This window comes from Pseudorasbora parva, chromosome 1 (genome assembly GCF_024679245.1).
Source record: "Pseudorasbora parva isolate DD20220531a chromosome 1, ASM2467924v1, whole genome shotgun sequence".
Taxonomy (NCBI): domain Eukaryota; kingdom Metazoa; phylum Chordata; class Actinopteri; order Cypriniformes; family Gobionidae; genus Pseudorasbora; species Pseudorasbora parva.
In genome coordinates this window covers 6,306,951-6,322,201 of record NC_090172.1, presented here as the reverse complement: position 1 = coordinate 6,322,201, position 15,251 = coordinate 6,306,951, and the positions used below count along the sequence as shown (strand labels likewise).

The window sequence follows — 15,251 nt, the reverse complement described above, 5'->3', positions numbered from 1 at the left end:
ATCCATACAATCATTTGAGCTTAAGCCATTAAGGGCTAATTACCTTAAAACTTACCTTAACGTCCGCTTTCTTTATTTATATCAAAATGTAAGTTCGGCCCCTTTTTGGTTTGTTCTAGTGTGGGTTTGTATAGTTTTTTGCAAACTGTGTAAAGTTATTCTTGTGTTGTTTTGGGGCCGGCCGGGAATGTGAACGGGAATCTCCGCCGCACCGATAGAGATGCGAAGAATGCTCGGAATGAGAGCAGGAATGAAATGAACGCGAGCGTCGAGTTTGCAGAGGGGCGGAGCGAGAGGGTGGCGTCATCCCGCAGCTTCTCCCACATCCATGGGGATGACCTCACAGGACACGTCCGAGCCCTCCTCCAATGGGAGACGGCACTGGCTTGTTTATACTTTCTGGCCCACTTGTTTGCGACGTATTGATTCAGATCGGTGTAATAATAATACTTTCGAGGTTGTAATGGTTTGCTGTGATTAGTAGTACATCCCTGTAGAAGTCCTTATTGATGATTATAATAATTATCAATACTAAGATATCAATACTTTATGTAGCCAATGTATATATTTATAGGTTGCATTTATTTGATCAAAAATACAGTAAAATAACAGTAATGCTGTGACATATTATTATAATTTAAATGATCTGGTTTCTGTTGTAATATATTTAAAAAATGTAATCTAGCCTATTCCTGTGATCAAAGCTGCATTTTCAGCATCATTACTACAGTCTTCAGTGTCACATGATCCTTCAGGAATCATTCTGATATATTTTCTTATTATTATCAATGTTGAAAACAGTTTTAGCTGGTTAAATAATAGGCCTAATAATAATAATAATTATTATTATCATGATGAATTACCAGTCAAAAGTTTGAGGAATTAATACTTTTATTTATCAAAGGCACAATAAATTGATACAAAAGACAGTAAAGATATTTATTACATTTATTATTATTTATTATGAAATTAAAAAATATTAAAATAAAGTTATATTTATAATACATCTTATTACAATATATCACATTTTATTTAATTTACAATGATTTCAGAATAGCTGACACCATTATTTATTTTAATATATTGTAAAATGTTAGCTGAATTTGCAGGATCATTACTCCAGTCTTCAGTGTCACATGATCCTTCAGAAATCATGCTCCTCAATTGTTATCAAATAAGAAAAAAGGGTCAGCACTGATAATTCAATTATTAGGTCAATTATTATTATTATCAGTGCTGACCCTTTTTTTTTCTTAAAGGCACAAATGTCAGTTTTCGCCAATAGAAGGTCGCATTTAAAATAATCATAAACAAAAACAATAATAAAGTCGAAGGAGAGTGGAGTGAAGGGAACGTCTCGGGTTATGAATATAACCCATGTTGCCTGAGAGGGAACGAGACACTGCGTCTTCGTAGATGACACTTCGGGGAACGCCCTTGGCGTGACGCTTCTGAAGCTTATTTGAAAAAGACCAATCCTGATTGGTGTTGCGTCATGACGTAGCGAGTGACGGCATACCCGGAGGTATGCGGAGTGGCCCACCCGGCTGCTTCGCAGACTTCCTGCAAAGAGGCTCCCGAAAGGAGGGCTACCGAAGAGGTCATGCCTCTGGTAGAGTGAGCCCTCACGGCTATCGGTGAAGGCAAGTTGCGCACCTGATAGGCCGTGGCTATTGCCTGGACGATCCAGTTACTGATAGTCTGTTTCGCCGCAGGCAGCCCTTTCTTGGGTGGACCAAAGCATACCAACAACTGGTCTAACTTCCTCCACTGGGCAGACCTCTCCAAATAGATCCCCAATGCCCGAACCGGGCAAAGGAGGTGAAGCCTGCCCTCATCTGCCGTCACATGAGGCGGGGGATGGAAAGCCTGGAGAACCACCGACCGTACCGAGTTAGATAAACTCCAAGCAATTTGGCATGACTGCCAAGTCCTGGAGGTCCCCCACTCTCCTCAGAGAAGTGATGGCAAGGAGAAAGGCCACCTTAAGCATGAGGTTCTTGACCTCGGCCAGCTCCAGCGGCTCAAAGGGGGCCTCAGCCAACCCCTCGAGCACTACTGCCAGATCACAAGTTGGGACCCTGGAATGAGCCACAGGCCTCATCCTCCACGCTCCTCGGAGGAACCGTACAACCAAATGTTGCCTCCCCAGAGGTCCTTCACCTAACGGTGCGTGGAAAGCCCCAATTGCTGCCACCTACACCTTAAGTGTGGACGGAGTAAACCCGGCAGAGAACCGATCTTGGAGAAACTCCAGCACTGAAGCCACTGCGCAGTTAACTGGGTTCACCTCACAGTCTCTACACCAAGTGGAAAACACACTCCACTTTAGGTTGTACAGTCTCCTGGTGGATTGAGCCCTAGAGCTGAGTAGGGTCTCAACGACGCCCGCTGACAGACCCTCCTCTATGAGCTGTGCCCCCTCAGGGGCCAGACCCATAGGTCCCATAACTCCGTCTGGGGGTGGAATATCGTGCCCCCTGCCTGTGTCAGCAGATCCCTCCTCAGAGGAATCCACCATGGAAGGTCGTCTAGCAGGTCTATGATGTCGGAGAACCATACTCTGGACGGCCACCGGGGGGCTACCAAGAGCAGGCGGATGCCTTCCCGGTGGGCCCGCTCCAGAACTCCCAGGAGCAGAGCAATCGGGGGAAATGCATACAGACGCAGCCTCGGCCATGTCTGTGACATGGCATCCAGGCCCAACGGGGCCGGATGCCTGAGGGAGAACCACAGTGGGCAGTGGGACATCTCTCGAGATGCAAACAGATCCACTTCCACCTGGCCAAACCTCTTGCATATGGTCTCCACCACCTCTGGATGGAGACGCCAATCCCCGGGCCTCAGCCCCTGCCTTGACAGGATGTCTGCTCCCTGATTTTGCCCCCCAGGGATGTAAACTGCCCTGAGTGATGACAGTTTCCCTTGGGACCACAGGAGGACCTGATGTGCCAGTCTGTACAGAGGGCACGATCTCAGACCCCCCTGACGATTTAGATACGATACCACGGCAGTGTTGTCGGATCGTATCAGGACATGGTGGACACAGAGGTCCGGGAGAAAACTCCTCAGAGCTTTCAGGACCGCCAGCATTTCCAGGCAATTGATATGCCAGGACGAATGCTGGGCCGCCCACGGACCTCTCGCCCCGCGGCCTTCCATGACCGCGCCCCAGCAAGTCAGGGATGCATCTGTTGAAACGGTTTTCCGGCAACATGATGCTCCCAATACCAGCCCTAGGGACAGAAACCAAAGTTTCCTCCATACAATGAGGGAATGAAGGCATCTGCGCATTACCCTGATCATATGGAAGAGATTCCCCTTTGGGGAAAACCCCTTGGTCTTCAGCCACCACTATAGGGGTCTCATGTGGAGCAGGCCGAGCGGAATTATGCTGGACGCTGCTGCCATGAGACCCAGCAGTCTCTGGAACTGCTTGGCAGTGAGCCTGGAGACTTCCACCAGTATAGTCTCGATACGTGCGGGAGACATTTGTGCCCGCATCGTCACCGAGTCCCATACTACCCCCAGGAACGTCGTCCTCTGGGAGGGTGTCAACACACTTTTCTTTGCGTTGAGTCTCAACCCCAAGCACCTCATATGGGCTAGAACAGCATCTCGATGCTGAACCGCCATATCGTACGACCTGGCAATGATTAGCCATTTGTCGATATAATTGAGTACATGGATGCCCTGGAGTCTTAACGGAGCCAGAGCTGCATCCATGCACTTCGTGAAGGTGCGAGGTGAAAGAGCTAGGCCAAAGGGAAGAACCCGATATTGGTACACTTCGCCCCAGAAAGCGAACCTCAGGAATTTCCTGTGACTGGGAAGGATGGAGATGTGGAAGTATGCGTCATTTAGATCTATCGTGACGAACCAGTCCTCGAACTGGATCTGACTCACGATGGCTGGAATAGTGAACATCTTGAACCTGAATCTCCTCAGAGACCGGTTCAAATGTCTGAGATCTAATATTGGACGCAACCCCCCATCCTTCTTGGGGACTATGAAGTACCGGCTGTAGAACCCGAACTCTCTCTCTGGCGAGGGGACACGTTCTATCGCCCCTTTTACCAGCAGAGAGTGTAGTTTCTGCCCCATTACCCCTACCTGCTCTGAACCGGCCACCATCCAGACCATCCCCCAAATTTTGGGGGAGGAGTGCTGAACTGTAGTCTGTAGCCCCGTTCTACAGTGCGCAGGGCCCACACAGAAATATTCGGAAGGCATGACCATGTGCCGAGATATTCTGTTAAGGGAACCAGCCTCTCGAGGCTGGTCTGGGGTATTAACCGAATTTCCCCTCTGACCCCCCGAAGGGGATGCTCGGCAGGGACTAGTCGAGGAGGATTTTCGTTGTGCGAATGCATTCACTGCTCTGCCGCAGGTCTTTTTAGAGGCGGCTGGAGTAGCATGCGAACGTGGGGCATCGATGTGGCCTGGAGCCCTTTTGACTGCGGGAGCACAACATCGATTCCCCGAGAGCTCCGGGGGGAAAACAACCTCGGCCGTTCCGCCCCGTGGGGGACAGCTCTCAGCGAACCAGCCGGAACTAGGACCGCTTGGAAGCCTTCTTTGCCTGAATAAACTCTCTCAGGTCGGCCTTCAGCTTAAAAGACTTCCCGCGAGAACGTCGCTTCTTCTGCCAGGCTCCCTCAGGAGGGGTGCGAGAAGCAACACTCTGCTTTTGCACCTCTCGGTGCAAAGAGCCTGGTGCTGGCTGAGACTGCCCACTTGAGGCAGCCTTGCTGGAGGAGCCCCAGCGGCGAAGGGAAAAACTGGGGCAACGTCTTAGAGGAGGGTCTTCGAGGGCAACGCCGGGGCCTTCAATGAAGCAGTGGTCTCGGGTGAGAGGTGGCCCGCAAGCGCCTCTTCAACCCGCGGCAACACTACATAGCCCTTCATAGCGGGCGTTGTCAAACGCGCTGAAAAGGGCTTTTCAAGAAAGGCAGACCCCGGCGGGGAGGCTGAGCTCTGCGCTTGAAAAAGCGTTCATCCAGCTTATTAGGTGGCTGGATGTCCACTTTTTCTTGTGGCCAATCGAAATTAAGCTTGGCCACAGCGCGAATCAGGACCTCCACCAGCTCCACCATTGCCGGCGAGTGGGGTGGCGACTGAATCAGACAACCTGAGCACCGGATCCTCCCCTTCATGGGAAGAAGCCGCACCGCGGGCTTCCGCATGTGGTGAAAGGATCTCTGAATCGTCAGAGGAAGATGCCTCAACAGTCCCTAATCCTGCTGACAGATCCCACTGCGAGCCCCACGATCTGTGGCACCGCGCTGCCTCAGCAACCGCGGGCCCAGAACCGTGAGGCTCGCGAGGCTTGCCGGCCTCATCAAACACCGCCAGCCGCGAGTGCAGTACTATCAGCGGCAGCTTTTCACACTCACCGCAGGCCGCCCCCTCGAGAGCGGCCCGGGCATGCTGCACACCGAGGCAATGCACACAGAGCTGGACACCATCTGAATTGCTCGCTCGCAGTGTTTATACAAACAGTAATAAGAATATTGAAGCCCTACGGGACAAACAACACCAAATAGACAGACAAAACACAGAGCGCTGACGCTGAAGAGCAGAAAGCTATATCTGCTTGTGCCGGCGTCCCTTTATACCTCGCTACGTCATGACGCAACACCAATCAGGATTAACCTTTTTCAAATAAGCTTCAGTAGCGTCACTCCAAGGGCGTTCCCCGAAGTGTCATCTACGGTGACGCAGAGCGAGTTCTCTCGATAAAGGGAAGTGTGGTTTTCACCATCCAAAGATGTACACTGTACATCTGTACAAAAAAAAAGGCTCCAACTGAACATTTTCTAGTGACTGATCAAATCAAATTTTTTCAGTTGGCCGAACTGAAATTCTGTGAATGGATGCAATTTAATTCACAGAAATTCAATTCGGCTAACTGACAAAATTAGATGTGATCAGTCACTTGAAAATGTTCAATTGGAGACTTGATTTTTTTTTTTTTTTACAGCGTAGGAATCATGTTCACGGATGAGGTAATGAATTCGTTTTTGTATTTCCTTTAGGTTTGATCACACAATTCTATGCCATTGTTAATGCTGCACAGTTTTACGGGTTTAAAACAATTGTTTTTTTAAAAGTGAATTGGAACGAACTCACCATATTTGCAAGTAATGGCTAAATATTTTGAGCAACTCATAACGTATTTCATTTCACTGCCATATAATAGAAAGCGTTCAATGAACTGATATAGAAAGCGTTACTGAAGTACAAACAAGTGCAATATAACTGTATGTGTAATTTCATCAGCATAACCCACAGAGTAAATATTTGCTATTAAAACTATAAGCACATGCGAAAGTGTAGTCTCTGTCAAGTCCAAGTTTGTTGCGAAGCTCTTTATCTCGAAAACGCCATAGCGATATTGATCCTTGTTTTATTTCTTAGATTGTCACAAAGCCTGCTTGCCTCAAGGCCAAGGTACCCTTCAGCCGCATGCGCGAGTGAACGGAGCGCTTGAAAATAAAAGTCCACAGTTGATCTACGTTTACGTTTTTTTCTATACTCTCCAGTGAATAATCATGATCCGTGATGGCTGAGCGACACAACAGCGGAGTGTTTCCGCATTTGCCCACATGTGTTTCTACAAGCAGAAACCGGGGATATTACGTCATTTATAGGCGGCAATGACACCGGACGAGCTGTAATTTAAAATAGGAATTTTATCTGGATTTACCAATCCTTGGAAAGTTTGGGATAATGTAAGTACACAACTGCATTGCATGAAATAAATCATATGGTGTACAGTCAGTGGTTTTTGGATATTTGGATATATATATATATATATATATATATATATATATACATTTGCTGTCATTTAAACTCTCTATAAGAAATTCTTAAAAAATATATAAAAATTTCATATAAATATTAAAGGCACACTATATATATATATATATATATATATATATATATATATATATATATATATATATATATATATATTTAGTGTGCCTATAATATTTATATGAACATTTTTATATATTTTTTTATTATTTTTTTTTATTATTATTTAGTCAAAACACTTAATTGTCAAAATGTATTCCAAACATTTGACCGATAGCGTAGGGATTGGGAGAGCATGTGTAATAATAATTGTCCTTCAGAATATATGTAAATAGAAAGAAAGTGCAACCTACATAAAATACCCTCCTAAAGTTTAATTAGTGAATAATGACTTTTGCTTAAGTGCAGCACTTCCCTTTCCCCTGCTGTAATATCAGCATCACGTCTGCTTTCCAAGTCTTGCTTATCTTATCTACCGCTTCTCATCTTCGCCAGTGGTGTCTGTTCCTTCGGTACCAAACTATTAAGCATCAAAAGGGAAGGCTTATCTATGCAAATACAGCTAGCCCTGGAGGAGCCAGTCTGCCCCTTCGGCTACAGGCGCAGAGCTCCAACACCTGAGTGCAGTGATTCATTCACCGTCATGGGTCATCTGCCAGAAGGGTTTCACAAGCTCCTTGTTAAACATTAGCTCTGTGTATCCAGGAAGCCTCGGCGAAGGATCCCGGCATAATAGAGGACTGTAAATGGCTTCACAGCCTTACATCAGAGCCTGTTTTCATTGCCTTATCTAAGAGCCGAGCTGCCCTAACAGATTGGATTGGTGGAAAGCAGCCATATGAAAAATCCCTCCGTGTCTGTGAACCCAGGTGGAAATGTCGTTCACGAAGAACAATGCCAAAGCAAATGGTTGCCGTTAAATACAGAGGGTTTACTGTGCCGGTGTTCTTAGCTTGCAACATTAAAGGCCACATTTGGCCCTTTGAGGAACAAGTACATCAGTCAATAATGCATTTACAGATTTTTGGCAAGACGAAATCCAAGTAAATCGATGCCGCCATTGGCTAAAGTAGCTTTAAATCGCCTCGCCGTAGTGCGGAACGTGGATCTGTTCATGTCTTAGACAATTTAAGAAACACGCAGCCTGTAAACGTATGGATGAGATGACATTTTTCATGATGGCATGGTCGAGGTGCACGCAGATAAAATGATAAAGTGGCTCATTTGAGAAACCAATAAGCACTCCAGCTTCGTGCAGCATTCTGCACTCTGATTCAATCAATTTCATACAAGGTACAATTGAGCAATATTCTTGCAATCCCTACCAATGCCCGAGGCTGATCATTCAACCGCAGTTTGATGTATTGCAAACAATATGAGAACTTACACAATTTAGTGGTGCCTTGGCCTAGTTATGAAACTACGTTATGCATATGATGACTCACTGTAGCAGTTTGAGTTTGTAAACCTGCACCTGAATGACATTCTTGATGAAAAGATGCGGTTATTAGAATTATTAGATAAACAATCATTTAATAATGCCATCCGATATTTTGGTGGGGGCCTGCGTGCAGCGGTACCCTCAGACGTCACGCCGAGCACAAAAGAGGGAGCTGAGGACAAATCAGAGGCCTAAACACGCTCTCAGGTGTCTACTTCCATGTGTCTCTCTTACACACACACACACACACACACACCCTCTCCATATGCTCTAACAGCCAGTGCACACAAACACAGCTCACCTGAATTAACACTGGGTGTGGCTACAGAACAAAGAGCCTGATGCACAGAGGAAACCTGAGAGCTGCTGTTGGTAAAGCAGGGAAAATATCCTGCTAAACTCAGGAGACTCAATGCGGACTGGATATGATTGTTTAAATAAATGCTCCTTGGTTTATTTTGGATGCATTTCTGAAGAAAACATGCTTTCGCTTTAAAACTATACAAACATCACTATGTGCAGTTTTTATTGCGTTAAGTGTGTGTTTTTTAGCATGTTTATATGTGGGGTGACCCCGAATAGTCGAAGATTTGATGCATCGATATGCAGAGCCTGATTCGACCACCGATCTCACGGTCGAATCTTCGTGGGTGTGATGAAACGAGGATCATACCATTTTGGCAATATGGGGGTGCTCAATATTTTAAAGATGTGTCACGGTGCTGAGCTGAGCTGAGCATCGGTGTGCGACCCCTTTAAGGTCGCTGAGCTTCGCACCACGCCTTTAAAATTAGAACACGTTCAATGAGTGTACACACACCAGCGGCAGCATTCAGCGCCTGTCCGCAGCCACTCAGGAAGTCGTTTAAAATCCTGCTGCACCACAGAGCACTTTCGTGCAGCTCATCTGTCAGTCAATTCAAAATTGAGCTCGCGTGTATATAATGTGCGCGTCAGGTGGCGGTGTGAGATCGGCGAGGCGCGCGGGGCTGAGCTTCGCGTACGTCTTCACCAGATTTAGATTATTCTTAGTCGAGGACAGCCCTAGTGTGTGTGTTTACTGTAAACACGATATTGCTATTGAACTTTTATTCTGCCACAGTCCACTTCCGCTTCTTCTGCTCATGCGTATGTGGTGTAACGCAGCGCTGTTGATCATATTAGATACATTTGAGTGTGTTAAAGGTGCACTATGTAGTATTTTTGCAGTAAAATATCCAAAAACTACTAGGCCAGTGTTATATATTTTGTTCAGTTGAGTACTTACAATATCCCAAATGTTTCAAACTATTTGTAAATTGTGAGAATATTGCTATTTTAACCAAGGACGTGTCAGCATAGCGTTTGAGGGAGTCGCCTGTCAATCGCGTCATATCTGCGCTACCCTCAGTTTTATTCTGCAGAAGCGCTTTACTCTTAGCAGTGTGAACATGTCACAGCAGTGCCGTGCACAGCAGCATTTTATTATGACGGGACACAGCGTGAGTGAACGCACAGAGTAACGTCATAACATAATTTTAACACACTTAAATGTATCTAATATGATAAACAGAGCTGCTTTACCTCATGACCGGAAAAGCAGCACTTGGCAACTTTTGCTCTCGGGGTCCCCCTACAGTTGGGAAAAAATAATGTCCTCAACTACTGTCATAAGCTCTGTCATCCTACAACAGGGGATGCCATTGCGCGTGCATTTGTTGACATGACAACCCTGATAGCCCTGAACTAGTGATGCGTGGGTTGTCTCATAACCCGCGGACCCCGTATGTCTATTTAATGGTCGCGGGTGCGGGGCGGGTTGTAAAAATATATACAGTGGTGCGGTGCGGGCCAAATAACTTCATAAAAGTGGTGCCGCGGGTTGATGCAGCACTAACAGTTCCCCTGAACACTGCAAGAGGAGTTCACATGCAGGTGTTCTTCTGGCGGCGCGTGTGAAATGTCTTCATCCCAGGTATAGTCAGTGGCATATGTTTCAGCATGTCATATGAATATAATTTCATGGGTTTTATTTTTTTCAAACGCCAAATAATCACGATGCTCACGTTTACAAGCCAGCGTCATTATAGCAGTCTATTGGTTACCGTTTTACAGAATCTATATGATACCTCAATTCAATGTTTGCGTGGTAGGTAATCACCATAACAAGCAGGACAGCATCGGTCGGGCACGCCTCCTTCAGCTCACGCCGACGAGCAAACGCTGGTCCAATGTTGATCCTCGTCCTGCCTTTAATCCCATCACTTTTTCGTTTCCTCATATTGCTTTCCTCCAACAAAACCTTTTCTTTCTTATTTGTCTCTGCTGCTTCGGACATGACTATATTATCCGACGAACAAAGTTGGGCTCGCACGTCCGAATTTAAGGAAGTGAGGGTGTTGGTGGAAGTGATGTATATGCCGTAAAGCAGTCAAATTTTGTAGTTCTTTTTGTTCTCGGGTTACTACCCGAAACCCGAAGTTTAAAAGTACGATTAAAAACGATACAGACCCCATCAGGCTATGGCAGACGTGTCATTCAACCTATTGTAAGTCGATTTATCATCACAAGAGTCTTAAAAAATATATTATGAAGGTTGAAAAGTTACCTAGTGTTGCTTTAATAATCGCATCCATGAACATGATTTCTGCCCGAGTCCTATTTTAAGTCGTTCAACCCCTACCGGCTACTATATGAGACTATATGTTATTATATATATATATATATATATATATATATATATATATATATATATATATATATATATATATATTATATATATATATATATATATATATATATATATATATATATATATATATATATATATATATATATATATATATATATATATATATATATATATATATATATATATATATATATATATATATATATACACATTATAATGTATATTATACCTTGGGCAAATAGCCTGGCCTAGGGTGTAAGATGGCTTTCACCCCACCAGGGGCAAACTCCAGTTAAGTTGGCATAATCGCCAAGGCCTGAAGATCCCCTACTCTCGTCAGAGAAGTGATGACCAGGGGAAAAGTCACCTTAAGGGTCAGGTTCGTTGCCTCAGCCGACTTGAGTGGCTTGAAGGGGGCCTCAACCAAATCTTCAAGAATCCCTGTCAGGTCCCAAGTTGGAACCCTGGACTGAGCCACAGGACTCATCATATGAGCCCCATGGAGGACCTGTACAACCAGATAATGCCTCCACAAAGGCCCACCCTCTAGTGTTGAGTGGAAAGCCCCAATGACAGCTACCTTAATGACAGCTACCTTAAGCATGGACGGGGTCAGACCGGCGGAGAAACGGTCCTGGAGAAATTCCAACACTGAAGCCACTGGGCAGTTACGTCATGGAGTCCTACTAATAGCAGGCTGATCCCATCCCGGCGGAGCCGCTCCAGAACTCCAGGGAGTAGAGTGATTGGTGGAAATGCATACAGACGCAGCTTCAGCCACGTCTAGATCATGGCGTCCAGCCCTAACAGGGGGCCACAGTGGGCAAAAGGGATGTCTCGCGAGATGCAAACAAATCCACTTCCACCGGGCCAAACTTCTTGCACATGGCCTCCACCACCTCTGGGTGGAGTCACCGCCTCAGCCCCTGCCTCAACAGGATGTCTGCTCACTGGTTCTGGTCCCCTGGGACATACATCACTCTGAGATATGACAGTTTCCCCTGGGACCACAGAAGGATCTGGTGAGCCAATCTTGATAGAGGGCGCAACATCAGACCTCTCTGATGACTCTGATACAAAAGCACGGACATATTGTCCAATCGAATAAGGCAATGGTGGTCACAGAGGTCTGGGAAAAAGTTCAGGCCAGGATGAATGCTGTATCTCCCACTGGCCTTCCATGAGCACGTCTCAGATGGTGAGGAAAGCATCTGTTGAAACAATCTTCTGGCAACATGACGCTCCCAACACTGGACCTGGACTGGACTGGACAGGAACCAAGGTTTCTTCCATATGGTAAGGGAACAAAGGCACCCTGTGGCTTCCTTTATCAGCAGGGAGTGAACTTCCTGTTCCATAACCTGCTGTTGCTCTGGGGACACCACAGTCCAAATCACACCATTGAACTTCAGTGGTGGAACACTGAACTGCAGTCTGTAACCCTTTTTCATAGTACACAGGGCCCAACCAGATATATTTGGAAGGCATGATCATGCGCTGAGATAATCTACTAAGGGAACCAGCTTCTCGAGACTGCCCTCTGGTACCCACTGAAGTGACTGCTCGGCAGGGATTAATCAAGAAAGATTTTCTGTGTGTGGACACATTCGCTGCCCAGCCGCAGGTCTTATTTGAGATGAGTGGAGTGGCGTGCGTATGCGGGTAATCGGTGTGGACCGAAGTGCTGTTAACGGCAGGAACACAGCATCGAGTTCCCCAAAGCTCCAAGGCGAAAACAACTTCAATTGTTCCACCCAGGGGGGACAGCTCTGAGTGGTCTGGCCGCAGCTAGGACTGCTTGCCAGAAGCCTTCTTTGCCTGAAGGACGGTCCTGCCTTAGGTGCCTCCTGCCTCCATGGGTGCTTGCCTTAGGTGCTGGTGGAAGGCCGGGGCTGCCCACTCGAGGCAGCAAAGCTCAAGAAGCTTGAGCGGCGAGGGAGGAATATACCTCTCAGTGACTGTGTTTACCGCACCGCCAAAGAGGTCAGAAGGGACTATCAGGTGAATCCAGTAGAAAAGATTTCTCCTTCTCTTTCATCCCCAATAGATTTAACCAGAGATGTCTCTCCACACACACCAGCCCAGCCATGGAGCGGACGATGGAACGGGCCATCTCCTTGGTGATGCAGAGAGACAAGTTGGTGACCTTGTGCAGCTCAGTAATGTCCTTGGGGGATGGTCTCTCACCCTCATTGAGCTCCTTCAAGAGCTCCGCTTGGTAGGCCTGCAGAACCGCCATGGTGTGCAGGCAACCACCAGCGTTCCTGGCCGCCATTTAGGCCCTGCCCACCAGAGAAGAAGTGTCCCTGCATCGTTTGAAGGGCAGGACGAGGGCCTTGAGGGAAAATCCGCACTCAGGTGTGCCAATGACACTACCGAAATCCAGTGCTGGCGAATTTGATAGGCGCACTGAGTACGGCCTTTCCCATGATTTACACAACTCGTGTAAATCAGGAAAGAATGGCAGGCCCCGGCATGGAGGCTGAGGCCACTTTTTGAAAAAGTGTCTGTCCAGCTTACTTTTCAGCTACCTTCAAATTTTTCCTGCGGCCAGTCGATGTTAAGTTTGGCCAGGGAGGTGGGAGGGCATCTGAATTTTCAGACGAGAACTGGGAAGATGCCTCGGCAGACCAATGTCCCGCTGAAAGATCTATTTGTGAGCCCCATGATCTGCGTTGCAACGCTGTCTCAACAGACACAGGACCAGAATCTCAGGGTTAAACACGGCTAGCCGTGAACACAACACCCTAAGCAGCAGCTTTTCACACTCGCTGCAGGCGGCCTCCTCGAGAGCCCAAACAATGCACACACAGCTGTTGTAACATATTATAACATTAACACGGGTGCACACACCGCCTGAGCTGCTGGCTTGCCTTGCTTTAAATTGTATGTAAGGAAAAAACAAACACCAAATAGACAGACAATATTTCAAATAGGGCAACTTGCTGAAGAACAAAAGCTGTACTATGTGCTGCCGTCCTTTATGTTGCTTCCAGGTATGCCATCACATACTAGGTCATGACGCAGCACCAATCAGGATCGGAGACAGATTTCATTCATGCTTCAGACACGCTATGTTCCTCGAGGTGTCGCCAAGACGTAGTTCGAGTTACCTCGAAAGGGAACCAACATTTTCGATAAGTGTCATGTCACTTTAAATAAATGTCATGTCTCTTTTTTGTGCAGTTTGCCCCAACAATCAGTGTGTTTACACGCAAATTAAAGATATATTTCAGTCAGACTAAAGCTATAATTTGTCATTTGTGCTTGACTAAAATTGCAGCATTATGGTATTTACAAAGTTGTGTGTTACGAGTATTGTACACTTACTTGCTCTGAAACAGTGATTCTCAAACATTTTTTTTTCTTTTCAGTTGAACCCATTTGACTTAAAGTCACAATTAAAATATTGAAAAACCACCAGAACCACTAGACAATTTCCACCTCGAAACACTAAAGATGATTTACTATGTTAAGTGGTTTATTAGACATGCGAGCAACTGTTTATCGACAGAAAATGAGTAATTGTTATACAGTACAACACAGTTAGTTTTATTGTTTAAATATGGTTTTTTGTTTTACCACGAGTACCATGTTTTCCCATGCCTAATATCAATCTAGCTCACTGCAGTGTGCAACAAGTGCCTCATAGTCGCCACTGAGCAAACACACATAGTAACGTTATTTATAGCATAATTTTTTAACACATGATGTTTTTATTTAACAAGGTTCGGGAGGAGTTCATTCAGATAATTGACACAGGTGGAGAGTACTCAGCTAATCAACAAAAGAGGAGTATATATACGCAGCAGTCTTACCTCCATTTTGTTGACAGTTTATCAGTGTCCCTCCACCACCCCTTCTCCACATTTTGTTCTTTTTAGTTCCAAATCACTACTTACATGGGTACTCTGGGTTCGGGCCGAAGTCCGAGCTCGAAGCCCTCCCCCCAGACAGCACGCCAAATACACATTTAAATTTACTCTCTATAAATTATATGTAAGTATGAACTTGTGAAACTCAAATGTATGTAATATGATCAACAGTGCTGTGTTACCCCACATACGCATAACCGGAAGAAGCGCAAGTGACGACGAGATCAAGGTGTGATCAAACTCCTCCTTTGTTTTAAATAAGCGACCAACATGTATAGCGGCAAATGTTTTATTTTTAGTAATTAACACACACACACACACACACACACACACACACACACACACACACACACACACACACACACACACACACACACACACACACACACACACACACACACACACACACACATGTTGGTCTATGTGGTTTACAGGGACTCTCCAT

At 45.9% G+C, this 15,251-nt stretch overlaps 1 protein-coding gene across 5 annotated transcripts in view; it reads right to left on the bottom strand.

Moving 5' to 3' along the window:
* The window catches only part of tead1b (TEA domain family member 1b), an 81,499-nt gene extending 81,252 nt beyond the window's left edge, over positions 1 to 247 (bottom strand). For all 5 annotated transcript variants that reach the window (XM_067459910.1, XM_067460086.1, XM_067460253.1 and 2 more), the window contains exon 1: positions 56 to 247. The gene's annotated coding sequence lies outside the window, so the exon portion shown is untranslated. The remainder of the gene's footprint in view (positions 1 to 55) is intronic.
* Between the last annotated feature and the right edge of the window lie 15,004 nt (positions 248 to 15,251).